The 13,948-nt window shown below is 36.6% G+C and overlaps 1 long non-coding RNA gene across 1 annotated transcript; it reads right to left on the bottom strand.

The window, feature by feature from the left end:
- Positions 1–3,806: 3,806 nt before the first annotated feature.
- Positions 3,807–5,242, bottom strand: LOC138320130 (uncharacterized). The gene is made up of 2 exons (XR_011208108.1): positions 5,116–5,242; positions 3,807–3,973 (listed from the first exon to the last, which is right to left on the bottom strand). It is a non-coding gene; the product is annotated as an uncharacterized lncRNA (long non-coding RNA).
- Between the last annotated feature and the right edge of the window lie 8,706 nt (positions 5,243–13,948).

Below are 13,948 nucleotides of genomic sequence, written 5' to 3'. Positions count from 1 at the left end.
GAAACCCCAGGGTCATATAATTCACAATTTTTGTAAAGGGCCTCAAGATCTTTTAATCTATGAAGAGTATTTGATTCTACCATTTCTGGAATTTCAGAAGAAGATTTTTGAAGTTTAAGCCTATTTGACCCCTTTTGGCCCCACCCCTCAGACCCCTGGGGGGCTGGGAGCATATAATTCACAATTTTAGTTGACCTTTGGCTATGGAAGGTTTCTGCAAAATTTCAACAAATTTGGTTTAGCAGTTTTGGAGAAGAAGTCGAAAAAGTAAATTGTTTATCGCCATACGACGCACGACGCACGACGGACGACGCACGACGACGGACAACAGGCGATAAGAATAGGTCACTTGAGACTTCGTCTCAGGTGACCTAAAAATGTTTCTTAAAATATTATATTGTTTATATGTCTAAGCAAGACAATTAAATGAATTCATTATTTTTTTAGTTAAACAACAATGTGCTGATGGTGTGAAGTCGTATGTTCAGATCGAGCAGGGTTGCATAATGATATGACGACATTCACAATTATAATTTCTAAATGCAGGTAAATGTAAATCGAAAAATTACCACGTTAAGAACGCATTAAAATCCTCAAAATACACCGTAAAACTCATCTTGGCCATTCCAAATCGTAATATTTTTCGCGGGGGAGACCCCCGGACCCCAGAACACCAAAGTCTCGCGCATTCGGCGCTCGCAACATCATCAAAATCGTAATTTTTTCCGGGGGAGATCCCCAGACCCCCAAAACACCAAAATCTCGCGCATTCGACGTTCGCAAAATCATCAAAATACATCGTAAAAATTATCTCAGCCATTCTAAATCGTAATTTTTTTCCATGATAGAGACCCCCGGACCTCCAAACACCAAAATATCGACCCTTCGACGCTCGCACGCCATTTTGCATATTCATTAATTTCCTGTTAGCGTCGCCATTGATATGGAAGTGTACAAGGATTATATGTAATGATTTATGAGAAAAAGTATATAAAGTATATATGGTTGTGTGTTGAATTAATCTCCCTCTGTGTGACCTATTGTAATTGTCTTTTGGCCGGCAACATCCAGTGTCTGTTGTAAACAATTTACGATCTTCTTAATAACCAAGAACCTCATACATGGACATGTTATTGGGCCATAGCATGCTGGGATGAAGGAATACAGTTTGTTCAAATCAATGATCTTGACCTATATGCCAAGTCACAGGGCTGAGACATATTTATTTGTTTGTTTAAAAGCAAAACATTATTTATAACTGTGCATACAACAATCAAATTACAATAATGAATATTTTGTATTGATATTTTGTATTAACACAATTTTTTTAGATGAAGCAATTGTCGAGTATATATACATGAACTTTGACATCTGCCATGGCACAACATGTAATCTTCAATTTATCAATTTTTAACAATCCAAGTCTACTCTAAGCCTTCTGTTTCAAATGGTGGAAATGAAACCACGATCCGCGGAGGATTTCCCCCATAATGGTACAAAACACGCGTTCTTTGTAGTAAAACGTAGTAAAACAAGTCACGTGATTATACCTCATTCATGCCATTGGCTGAAATAAATATGGAATTGTATTAGTGGGTAACTAGTGATCACATGAGTGTGTGTTTACTTCCAAATAGAGTGATTTCTCTGATCTGGTATTTATTCATAATTAGGCCTTTTGAAGAAGATCTTATTTTCTCTGTGTTATATGTATATGTTCTGAACCCTAAAGCAGGTAATAATACATATAAATATAAATTTAGAATTCAACGAATTTAGCCGGGAGTAGTCGATCTTCGCTGATCCTAGATTAGACGGTTAGACCTATTGAATTGGTCAATTCGCATTATATCATTTATTTACAAAACGTGGAAATGACAGTTTTGTAACTCATTTCAGTTCATTATTTATAGTAAAAGAATACATTTGTGCAAGTCAAAATGATATGCATGCAATATTAATAACATTTTGGAGTCTAAATATTTTCAAATAAATCAATTTCTCCGAAGAAATGGCAAGCAAACTATCACCATATTTGGAAGTAAACACAAAATCACGTGATCACTAGTTACATATAATACAATTGTATATTCCGGCCAATAGCATGAATGAGGTATAAGCACGTGACTTTTTTTTTACTACGTTTTTACTACAAAAAATAGATGCATATATATCCCGAGTTTGGAGCTAAAACCGCGTCCCGGGAGGATTTTTAGCCCAAAGGTTGAATCTGGCCATTAAGATCATAACAAAAAATCGTTGTGCCTTTATTTAAGTGTATCGAGGGATGTAAATATGTATGTATACAAATGTATATATGGACAGGTCAAGCTAACAAGTAAAGCTGGTTTCCAAATTGGTATTGTGTATCTGTACTGTGACCTTTTTGGCTTTTAAATTACGTAACTGGTATTTTTCGTGATTCGCAAAAAAATGAAATCTTGAAAAAATCATTGTAATATAGTATGGTACGGTATGTACCACATGGACTTGGTACGAATGCTAATCCACAAAGCACAAACACAGCTTTTAAGCGAATTTTCAACCCACGGTTATATATATTAATAAATGATTATGGCCAAGAAGATGGAAATTTGTTGTACAAAGCAGAGTCCCTTTTGCACTCTAACTTCCTCAGCTCGGACTAACAGTTACAATGTGTACATACACGCAGGCTACAGCTGCATGGCCGGGATGTGCAGGATCACAATTTTTAATTTTGAAATCAAATAAATAAAAACTTTTCTGAATTAACAAAATCAACGTCGAACTCTGCTGTATGGTGCCTTGCTGCATATACACAGTGCCCTATGAAAGGGTGGCCTTTGAATTCCACTTTCAAGACCAGATGTCGACATCTTTTAGTTTAGATGTCGACATCAATAACTGACAAGTCGGTGTCAGTCGACATATTCTTCTGTTTATGTCGACATCTCCCGATATGATGTCGACTTAATGCCTTAATTATGTCGACATCATTAAGTCGTAAGTCGGCAACTCGATGGCAGAAATATGCCAACATACTATGGTACAAGCACTGACTTCAGTTTTCTATATTCAAAGGTAGTGGCTATATCATATGATTTGCGCATGTGTAACAGGAAGGCGACAAGTCGACAACTCGACAACACGACAAGTCGACAACACGACAACTCGACAACACGACAAGTCGACATTTTACCGCGACAACACGAGATTCTGTATGCGCGTGTTTGAAATGTCAGCTTGTCGTGTTGTCGACTTGTCGTCTTGTCGTGTTGTCAACTTGTCGCGTTTCGAAAACGCGACAAGTCGACATTTTAACTGTTAAATCTCGGGTTGTCGCAGTTTGAGACCGCGACAAGGCGACAACACGACAAGGTGACACCACAACAACACGAGATGGCCGTAATCAGCCACCATATACCTTACTTTTAGGGATTTCATTGCATGAAATGAACTTTTTAACTGCTTACACAATGCTGTGTTACTAAAGAATTTCTCAAACTTATTACTTCAATAGATTACCGAAGAAAGCATAACAGGTCAAAGTAAGACAGAGTACATTATGAAATCAAACAATTACATTTATATGTTATAACAGGGTAAATTGTTAAAAATTATAATAAGGTGTTTACAATAGACTCACTTTGTTGCATGTAATATGAAGCATCGAACGTCAAAATGTGAGGTGGTAGACTTTAGGAAGAAGAAAGTAAGTTACGAAGAAGAGAAACGAATTTGGTTTTTCATATGGGTCAAATAAAACACTACATTAATAATAAACAAGTATACATTATATTTTGAGGTCATAAAAATCACACTCGAAAATTTTGATTTTATTTATTGAATAGTGACATTAAGAAATGGAATCATATTCGCCTTAGGTATAACAGCAGGTCGGTATACGTTTATCCGTTGACTGGTCGACAATCTATATTATAATGAGAGTTATATTCTATACATCTCTGCAATGTCGTCGGCTCACAAATCCCTGAAACACAGAAGAAAACTGGGTATTACTGATACACCATGTAAATGCACATATATTTCTCGAAATCTTATCAACAGAGGTAATGAAGTACTTAAATGATATCAAAATTGAAGTTAAATTTCGTCACTTTAGGTTTACAATTTAGACAAGAAATGTTTAAGCCCCTATGGTCATTTCGTGAGGTGCTCTTTCTCCCATAACTGTCAGGGACGCCATAGATGATGTAATAATTCGTGCGCATTTAGATGTTCTGGTGATGATAGCGCGTTGAAAATGCTTCTAAACATTCGAAATTCCAACAATTTGCGTTACAGTACTGGAGAACAATAATCAAACATGCGTTTGTCAGGTGAACTATGGTATCTAAACCCTTGTAAAAAAAGTTTTGCTATCAACACTCTGCAAACCTCGTGCTGGCTAATTAAAACCTTCTACTAAGGTCGTATACCACTGTTTACATCACAGTACCATGCTTTAATATTTTAGTCCTCGTCTCAAACGAACCGATGTTTAACATTTGGGTTTAACAACCAAAAGACCAAATTGAAACAAGAACTGTTTGAAAACAGCAAAGCTCGCCTCTGGCACCCATTATAGACCTAAGAGATTATTATGCAAGGAGAGGTTTATCTCTTAGGCCTCTTGAATTTCCGAAAAATCATGTCTTTTACTAATAACATATATATTCCAAAGAACCTATGTAAACCAAGGCAGAAACCAATGTGAATTGTAAAAAGTAAAATGCAAATTTACACCTTAGCAATCTAGAAATTCTCATTACTCTTAATTTTTCATCTTAAAATACGTATCCTTACCAAGAGCAATTAGACATGAAAACTTATAACAATGTGGAAATGAATATCAGTTGTAACGGGTAACAACACTTACACCAAAGCCTTATGTTGACCAATTGGGCCTCTAGAAATTCCCAAGATCCAGCATATTCTTCCTTGAAATGATAGTTCATTACCATCACAACACATATAATCCTAAATTATTGTATATAATGTCAGATGCTACAGATAACAGTTTTTTGACAGTTACACCAAAATCTTAACCATGGATTTTCAACGCTGACGCCGGAGTGATTCCATAAGCCCCCCTCTCTTCGTTATAGGTAAAATGATGTAAGTTGTAGATACCTGGGTGACCTTTAGCAGGCCCGGCAGGCGTTTCTCCTACCGTCCAAGCACATAACGGGTCTCCCAGCTCTTCGCCATTTGACATGCCATCATTGTCGGTATCATGCTGACAAAGTTCATATGTCCACGTGTGTCCATTCGCTCTGAATTCCTGCATCATACAAGGGAACATGAGTATGTATGTTTTAAATAAACTTTATCGCTGCACAATTCCGATAAACATATTAATTACAAATAATAGCAAACTTTAATTCAACCTTAAAAATAGCATAGTGTGGGAATGTTACATAACAAAAAAGGCATCGTGCATGACTCGCATTTGGTAAGACATGGTTTGCGGTATGGTATACCGTATGTTACGTTCATTCATTTGGTGGTAAGAGTAAGAAATTAGTTCCATAGTGTCTAGATTATTATTTTATTACCCGAGTCAAATGTTCATTAAAGGGTGTAAATTGGTCGGTTCTGTCCAGTTTGGGTCTGGGGGAAACCTAGACACTTGGTCAAGTAGCCGTAACTAATTAGGAATGGTACTAGTGTATAGGGAGGCTGTGTACAGGAGCCTGAACTCTATGCAACCTGTGTGTGTGTATATATTTAGGGTCCAGTTGACCTACTTCTCAGAGAGATTGCATTGTATATATTTAGTTTGGGGGAATTCACAGTCTTTATTTAGCTTCATTTTGGATGCTTTGAGTGTATAATTAGTATAGGGGAAATTCCTGAAGTCTTTACTTAGATTCCTTAATTTAGATGCTCGGCTGAGCTTATATTTAGTCTAAGGGTATTTCCTTAAATCTTTACTTAGATTCCTTAATTTAGATGCTGGTAGATTCTATATTTGTATTTTGTAGATATAGGTTATGTTTATGCATGAGCTCATTAATGAATGGGTATAAAAAGGGCTGCGGCCCTGGGACCGGGGCTTTTTCGACAGGATTTTACAAGAGTGCTTACCCTGGGATTGGGACCTATTGAGTGCGCTTTTGGATAGTAGTGTTTCGCTGGGAGCGGGACTTAGGCTTTTCTTCATTTCGCTGGAAATTAGAGATATTCCGCTTAGATTTGTTTCTTAAATTGGATAGTTGGGATTGTCAACGTAGTGACGTTAGGATTTTAGGTTTTATTTCGTATCCACTGTGTTTCGTCATCCTGTACATATTTTGAGTGTTGTAAATAAATTGTAAATATTACTTTAAGTGAATTTGTGGTTATTGGAAACGCGACAAATGGTGTCAGAAGTGATATTAGTCAAGAGAAAACAACAGTAGTCAAAGAACGTTACAACTGGTGTCAGAAGTGGGATTAGTCAAGAGAAAACAACAGTAGTCAAAGAACGTTACACGTACATATATCTGCAATAGCATTGTTTCTCTTCACTCCCCCTCTTTAGCGTAAGTCTTTTTTCAACTTCGATAAACTCGTAGACAATAAAACTGAGGTTAGCCTGAATTTACCGTTATGGTTACTGTTTACCACACAAGCGTAGATTTTGTGATTTTGGCTTGGATTTTTGAATCAAGCTATAACTTCGTCCGGAATACTTGGCCAATCAAGCTATAACTTTATACTTGGCAAATTTTATTCATCAAGCACTCAATGGAAATAGAAATTATTTCTCTTTAAGGTAAGATATCCGTCAATGTTGTTATAGAACCCATTTATTAAAATAATCACGGTTTTAAAAAAATAGGTCAGTTTTTCTAGACCGCCGAGTTCATACCCTTGATACTACAATATATATATATGTATACTGTTAGTTTCAAAAAAATCGTGCCAGGTCCCTGTGGGTCTGTGAGACGAAAAAATAATGGAAGTTGTTCATGAGTGTACAAGAGATAATCATTTTCAGGATCATACAGACAAATTGTCACATGCTCTGATGTAGCTCCAAAAGTAGGAATCAGAAAATTAGCTAATGAGTTTTTATTCGTGTTAATCTGGGCAAAGCCATTTGTAATAGCTTGTGCCAAGATTTGCTTCATAATTTTTCTGATCTAAGAGAACAATGTCGTGTTTTTTACTAGTCTTCACTTCAAAACATATATCACAACTTTCCAGCTTTCTTTTTTTCTTTTCAGGTTCACCTTCATGTTCATTGATGTCCTCATCATCATATTCTTCATCTTCATCAACCAATTGCTCCTTTATGAATGCCACAGCAGTTATATGATTCAGGAAAATATCTACCCTGCCATGCCATGTCCCTCGTGAACCTATATATGTAAAATCAAGTCTCTGATAAATCTCTCTAAAATCAAAAATTTTGTAAAATGCCGCTTATTTCTATTGACATTTTATGTGCCGTAATTTTCATAATCATGAATCAAGAAGAACTTGTAATATGTTATGGACACCCAAATGTTACCAACATTTAGAGAATTACAATACTTATGCCCACACTGATTTGAACAAGAGGCCCATGGGCCTTAACAGTCATCTGACTATTGACACAACACAAAACAGTCAAATTATACAGTATTGGTTAACAGTTAAGGCAATACCTGACCTTTTTAGTAGAAACTGTAACTTAATGATATATTTGACAACTTTGATCTTAAAAGTAGGTCAAGGTCATTCATTTGAACAGACTTGGTAGCCCTTCATCCAAGCATGTCACAGGCTCTCAATATCAGCATCCTAGGCCTTTCAGTTAAGAAAATCATTTAAAGATTTTAGTCTTCTTGACCCCTATGCCCTTAAATGAAGGTCAAGGTCATCCATTTGAACATACTACAGGCCAAATATCAGCACCCTGGGCCTTTCAGTTATTGAGAAGAAGTTGTTTAAAAGATTTCAGCCTTTTTGACCCCTGTGACTTTGAATGAAGTTTAAGGTCATTCATTATGACAACTTGATAGCCCTTACCATTACCAACCATAGAAATAGAACAGGACCCAACAGGGGTTCCCGGGGAAGGAAAACCCCAAAGGGAGACACAGGAAGCAATCCCCTTGGTATAACAGTAAGAAAATAGCATAGTAGTAATAGAAGTGCATGAAGTCACATATGGGACTGAAGGTGTAAGCCATGCCATGACACCAACACAAGCATGGAATCAGACAAGGCAGGCACCCTGGTGGAACATGAACTCAGGTGCATGCCACATGGCGACAGACGAAACATGATGGCTATAGGTCATCCTGACCCTTCAGGTCAGATGACCTAAAAAGTGGTGAACAACACCAGACACAATTTCAGTTGCTTATAAGCAGTTATTCGGTAACTGCCCCTGAGCTTGATAAAGGTGGATAGAATTCTCAGATGGAACACCAGCTACCAAACAAGATTGAAGCCAAAAAGAAATATGAAACAGGAAGTGACATACAGGAAGTGGGGTCTTCAAATGGAGGTATCCTTGGGATAATCTATTTTTAAAACTTTTGGGTCAAGGAGGCCTTATAGATTTGAAGAGCTTTTGCATAATAAGTTATTTTCTGAAGGCCTCCTGGTTATTAAGAAGCACCCTTGGCCTTTCAGTTATTGAGAAGAAGTTGTTTAAAGATTTTAGCTTATTTGACCCCTATGATCTTAAATGAAGGTCAAGGTCATTCATTTGAACAAACTTGGTAGCCCTTCATCCCAGCAACCTACAGGCCAAATACGAGTATCAGTCGTTTGAAAGAAAGTTTACGCAAGGCGCACGGCAGATGGTGCACAGCGAACGACAAAACACGATAACTATAAAACAAACAAAAAAATAAAATAATCTTACCTACTGAAGTATTACCGCTACAAATCTCAGCCTTACATCCACAAACACATCTTTTTGGTACTTGCTTTGCGAATTCATCAACTTCCGGATGACCGGAGACCCCCGGACCCCCAAACACCAAAATCTTGCGGCTTCGGGCGCTCGCAAATTCATCAAAATACATTGTAAAACTCATCTCAGCCATTCTAAATCGTAATATTATTCCCGGAGTCGACCCCAGACCCCAAAATCTCCCGCCTTCGGCACTCACACACGCTAAATTTGGTCAATTTGCGTATTTTTTAATTTCCGTTTAGCACCCCACTGTCTATAAATGTGTACACGGATTATATTTAATGATATATGAAAAAAGTATATAAAGTATATATGGTTGTGTGTTGAATCAATCTCCTCCTGTAGGTGCGGCGCACGGATGGGGGGGGGTACAAAATATTGAGGACCCTTGCCCCCCCCATTACGTTTCAACCTCCCTACGCCACTGACGGGTCATGAAATTTCCAAAGGAGATTGTAGATTAACACAGTTATGGGTACCCTTCACCACCATAAGCGTAGATTTTGTGATTTTGGCTTGGTTTTGAGGTACACATTAGAGGCGAGACGACATTTCGACCGGACCAGGAAATGTCTACCTAAGCTTAGCATATTTTAAGTAAATTTCCCGATTCACCAAGCCATAACTTCGTCAATACTTGGCCAATTTTGTTAATCAAGCACTCAATGGACAGATAAATTATTTCTCTTTAATGTAAGATATACGTCAATGGTATATGGTGGCTGATTACGGCCATCTCGTGTTGTTGTGTTGTCGCCTTGTCGTGTTGTCGCCTTGTCGAGTTGTCGCGGTCTCAAACTGCGACAACCCGAGATTTAACAGTTAAAATGTCGACTTGTCGCGTTTTCGAACCGCGAGAAGTCGACAACACGACAACACGACAAGTCGACAACACGACAAGTTGACATTTCAAACACGCTAATTAGCGCGTACAGAATCTCGTGTTGTCGCGGTAAAATGTCGACTTGTCGTGTTGTCGAGTTGTCGACTTGTCGTGTTGTCGAGTTGTCGACTTGTCGTGTTGTCGAGTTGTCGACTTGTCGCCTTCCTGTTACACATGCGCAAACAATGGATAACACTCGCCATATTGGATTGCTAATGAAAATAATTGTGTGCATGTGTTTGTAGCTATATGAAGATATTTGATAGCAATTTCTTTACCGAGAGTTGTCAAAGTATTTTTCTCTGAACTATGAATTTCAATAATTTGTTTATTATATGATAATCGTGTAATAATGGTCTGGTCACGCCGTCTGATTAGTACGCAGTAATCGTCATCTGTTAATTTTAAGGTCACTTGAACCGCTAAGGCCTAATATTTCGAAGGCCCGTTAATCCGAAAATTAGAAAATATTGCAATTGGCATATTTCTGCCATCGAGTTGCCGACTTACGACTTAATGATGTCGACATAATTAAGGCATTAAGTCGACATCATATCGGAATATGTCGACATAAACAGAAGAATATGTCGACTGACACCGACTTGTCAGTTATTGATGTCGACATCTAAACTAAAAGATGTCGACATCTGGTCTTGAAAGTGGAATTCAAAGGCCACCCTTTCATAGGGCACTGTGTATATGCAGCAAGGCACCATACAGCAGAGTTCGACGTTGATTTTGTTAATTCAGAAAAGTTTTTATTTATTTGATTTCAAAATTAAAAATTGTGATCCTGCACATCCCGGCCATGCAGCTGTAGCCTGCGTGTATGTACACATTGTAACTGTTAGTCCGAGCTGAGGAAGTTAGAGTGCAAAAGGACTCTGCTTTGTACAACGAATTTCCATCCTCTTGGCCATAATCATTTATTAATATATATAACCGTGGGTTGAAAATTCGTTTAAAAGCTGTGTTTGTGCTTTGTGGATTAGCATTCGTACCAAGTCCATGTGGTACATACCGTACTATACTATATTACAATGATTTTTTCAAGATTTCATTTTTTGCGAATCACGAAAAATACCAGTTACGTAATTTAAAAGCCAAAAAGGTCACAGTACAGATACACAATACCCATTTGGAAACCAGCTTTACTTGTTAGCTTGCCCTGTCCATATATACATGTATATATAAATATTTACATCCCTCGATACACTTAAATAAAGGCACAACGAATTTTTGTTACGGTCTTAATGGCCAGTTTCAACCTTTGGGCTAAAAATCCTCCCGCGGGACGCGGTTTTAGCTCCAAACTCGGGATAAACATTGTATCTGCATCTATTTTTTGTAGTAAAAACGTAGTAAAAAAAAAGTCACGTGCTTATACCTCATTCATGCCATTGGCCGGAATATACAATTGTATTATGGGTAACTAGTGATCACGTGATTTTGTGTTTACTTCCAAATATGGTGATAGTTTGCTTGCCATTTCTTTGGAGAAATTGATTTATTTGAAAATATTTAGACTCCAAAATGTTATTAATATTGCATGCATATCATTTTGACTTGCACATATGTATTATTTTACTATAAATAATGAACTGAAATGAGTTATAAAACTGTCATTTCCACGTTTTGTAAATAAATGATATAATGCGAATTGACCAATTCAATAGGTCTAACCGTCTAATCTAGGATCAGCGAAGATCGGCTACTCCCGGCTAAATTCGTAGAATTCTAAATTTATATTTATATGTATTATTACCTGCTTTAGGGTTCAGAACATATACATATAACACAGAGAAAATAAGATCTTCTTCAAAAGGCCTAATTATGTATAAATACCAGGTCAGAGAAATCACTCTATTTGGAAGTAAACACACACTCATGTGATCACTAGTTACCCATAATACAATTCCATATTTATTTCGGCCAATGGCATGAATGAGGTATAATCACGTGACTTGTTTTACTACGTTTTACTACAAAGAACGCGTGTTTTGTACCATTATGGGGGAAATCCTCCGCGGATCGTGGTTTCATTTCCACCATTTGAAACAGAAGGCTTAGAGTAGACTTTGATTGTGAAACATTGATAAATTGAAGATTACATGTTGTGCCATGGCAGATGTCAAAGTTCATGTATATATACTCGACAATTACTTCATCTAATAAATTTGTGTTAATGTATCAGGCTAAATTTTGGTTGAATAATGCATGGGAAGTGAATTAATCCAGAGATTTAAATAGTAAATCTCTGATTAATCTTAACTTTTCCACTTTGTGGAAAATCCTTCAAAACGGATTTATCTCCCTTGATTAAAACTTGATTTTTTTTTCATTTTTTTTTTAAATTCAATAATGAATGCAGATCAAATATATTAATCAAATATGTGTATTAATTTAATTTGAAACATGTTTGTTTTGCTGAAAATTTGCAAAAAAATAATATCAATACAAAATATTCATGATTGTAATTTGATTGTTGTTGTTTTTGTACTTGCTGTAAAATGAGAAAAACCGTGTTGTGGAGAAGAAGTTTGTTAAAATTTGAATTGTTTACAAATGGATGAGAGTTGAGAATGAGCAGAAGGCAATAAGGATATATATGTCTAACAGTCACCTGAATTCCGATATGCACAGTTATAAATAATGTTTTGCTTTTAAACAAATAAATAAATATGTCTCAGCCCTGTGACTTGGCACATAGGTCAAGATCATTGATTTGAACAAACTTTGTATTCCTTCATCCCAGCATGCTATGGCCCAATAACATGTCCATGTATGAGGTTCTTGGTTATTAAGAAGATTGTAAATTGTTTACAACAGACACTGGATGTTGCCGGCCAAAAGACAATTGCAATAGGTCACACAGGGGGAGATTAATTCAACACACAACCATATATACTTTATATACTTTTTCTCATAAATCATTACATATAATCCTTGTACACATCCATATCAATGGCGACGCTAACAGGAAATTAATGAATATGCAAAATGGCGTGCGAGCGTCGAAGGGTCGAGATTTTGGTGTTTGGAGGTCCGGGGGTCTCTCCTGGAAAAAAAATATTACGATTTAGAATGGCTGAGATAATTTTTACGATGTATTTTTGGGGTTCTGGGGATCTCCCCCGGAAAAAATTACGATTTGGAATGGCCAATATGAGTTTTACGGTGTATTTTGAGGATTTTAATGCATTCTTAACGTGGTAATTTTTCGATTTACATTTACCTGCATTTAGAAATTATAATTGTGAATGTCATCATATCATTATGCAACCCTGCTCGATCTGAACATACGACTTCACACCATCAGCACATTGTTGTTTAACTAAAAAAAAATAATGAATTGATTTAATTGTCTTGCTTAGACATATAAACAATATAATATTTTAAGAAACATTTTTGAAATAGTAGAATCCCTTGATGGACATTTTTAGTCTAGTTCATGTGTATTTAATTTTTATTATTAAAGGTTTGAACATTACGTGCTTGAACTTTTAGGAAATGCGCCGCAAAGCGGCAAAATTTTCTAAAATGAAGTACGAAAAATGTGCAGGAGGACCCTTTTCTTCCTACGCCCCTGCAGTTGCACATTTAAAAAGTTTAATGAACTTGGTACCCACTACTGACTGATGTAAATCATGCCAATAAAAGATGGATCTTTTCTCTATTTCTGTTATTCTTTACCTTTTTCTTTCCTCTTTGAAATGTTTTATAACATGGGAAAACTAAAAATGAAGTCTATATAGCAGGAATAACAAAAACACATAGCCACCTGTCAGCCATGCATGTTTTTTTCTGATTGGTCACCCGAGTTCGGATAAAGAATGAAACAAATACATACACTGTATATAAGCACCATATATTTGGCCTATCAGGCCATGAAATCAACCAGTGATGATACCCATTTAACCTTTTAATATATGAAGAGTATTTGATTCAATTGCATCTGTTTCCTATGAAAATTGAGCAAATAATGCTCATAAATGTGTTTCCCTATATAAACTATGGTACAGACCCTATCCCCTGGGGAAAATTCCGAGACCCCAGGGCCATGAAATTCACAATATTGGTAGAGGGCCTTGAGACCTTTCAATCTATGAAGAGTTATTCTGACAAACAAAATGATACATTTTCGTACGGAACCTACCGAAGCATAATGAGTTAGGTCCTAG

The sequence above is a fragment of the Argopecten irradians genome, chromosome 3 (assembly GCF_041381155.1).
Source record: "Argopecten irradians isolate NY chromosome 3, Ai_NY, whole genome shotgun sequence".
Classification (NCBI taxonomy): domain Eukaryota; kingdom Metazoa; phylum Mollusca; class Bivalvia; order Pectinida; family Pectinidae; genus Argopecten; species Argopecten irradians.
The sequence above is the reverse complement of the archived record's forward strand: the minus strand, read 5'-3'. Positions and strand labels throughout refer to the sequence as shown.